Source organism: Fukomys damarensis, unplaced genomic scaffold (genome assembly GCF_012274545.1).
Source record: "Fukomys damarensis isolate Sample0158 unplaced genomic scaffold, DMR_v1.0_HiC HiC_scaffold_33, whole genome shotgun sequence".
In the NCBI taxonomy this organism is placed as follows: Eukaryota; Metazoa; Chordata; class Mammalia; order Rodentia; family Bathyergidae; genus Fukomys; species Fukomys damarensis.
In genome coordinates this window covers 27728710-27730081 of record NW_022900945.1, presented here as the reverse complement: position 1 = coordinate 27730081, position 1372 = coordinate 27728710, and positions in this window count along the sequence as shown.

The following is a 1372-nucleotide window of genomic DNA, read 5'->3' as shown; positions in this document are numbered from 1 at the left end:
CTCAGGACATGAGATTGAAGTATAACAATTTTTCTTTAAATACCTTTAGTTCCAGAAGGTAAAGCATTGCATCCCAGGTAGGGTTGAAGCTCTGTTAGGGAAAATGACCCAGGCTGGAGAATGGAAAAAGAAAAAAAAAAAAAAGATTGTAGGCTTAAACTTTGTGGGTTTACAGCTGGAAAAGGGCTCAAAGAAGAAACCAGTAAGCTTTCCGATTCTAGGAAAGACGCAAGGGCTAAAGCGATGTGCTGTCTCAGCTCAGAAAAGGGAGAAAATAAAATTTTTGCCAAGTTTATTTTATTTGAAACGAATTTTATAATGCTATCGCTTAGCAGGTTATATGAAAATGTGTGTAGAATGTGCACTGAAGTTCACAAGCTCCTCTCTCCTTCTGAGACATCTATAGTCCTGTTTGGGGACAGGGAAGTGTGTAGAACAGGATAACATTCTCAGGCCTGATAACTTCACAGCAAAACCTAGAAAGGTTAAGCCAGAAAATAATTCAGAAAAGCCAAAGCTTAGAAATAAGCTTGCCGCTCAGGTACTGTATGCAGTAGCTCAGGGCTGTAAGGCATCCTCGCTATGTGTAGAGTCCGGGGTTCCATAATTCCCGCGATTCACTGGAAGAGAGGAGGGGTAGGGGAGAATCAGTAGCCTGAAAGTCGGATTGTAGTTTTCAATTTCATTTTGGTTTGTGCGCACTTGGAGAAATTTACGCAATCCCACAGATAATCTTCTTCAATGTGAGAACCATCCTTTCTGGAACCACAGCGCTGCAGATGTCACCCTGGAATTCTCCCAGAGGCAAACTGCCAGATTCCAGGCTGCTGTTCCTCAACCCCTACCCGGAGATGGGTAGCGTCTGAGCCAACTGGCCTTCAGACCTGTGGCCAAGGGCCGTTTATATCTACGGCAAACACCTGCATTTGCACCACTCCACACAACGCTCGCGCTAGGGCCCCGTGAGCCTGGCGGGTCAGGCGGCTGCGCACCTAGGGGTGGAAAGGGAGACGGCGGCTGGGAGAGAGCCGGGTTCGCCACTGCGCTCGTCTGCACGCGCTCAACCTCAGCCCCACCACCCACCCCCAGAACAAGAGCAAGAGCGCAAGAGAAGCCCCTCGCTGCCTGAGCCGGGCCCAGACCCCACTTTCTACTAAATGCTGTGAATGCTGCCACCCCACCGGCCCGACAGCACAATCGCCAAACGAGTGGGAAGAACCCTTTCCTTCAACTCAAGAATGCTTTCCAGCGTGTGGCCTCCTTTCCCCACCCATAAACCTGCGGGCCACCCAGGCCAGACGTGGGGGGCCTGGGGTGGGAGCCGCTGTCCTAAGCACCTGGACCCGCCTGCGCCCAAGGCTAGCAGCGCGGC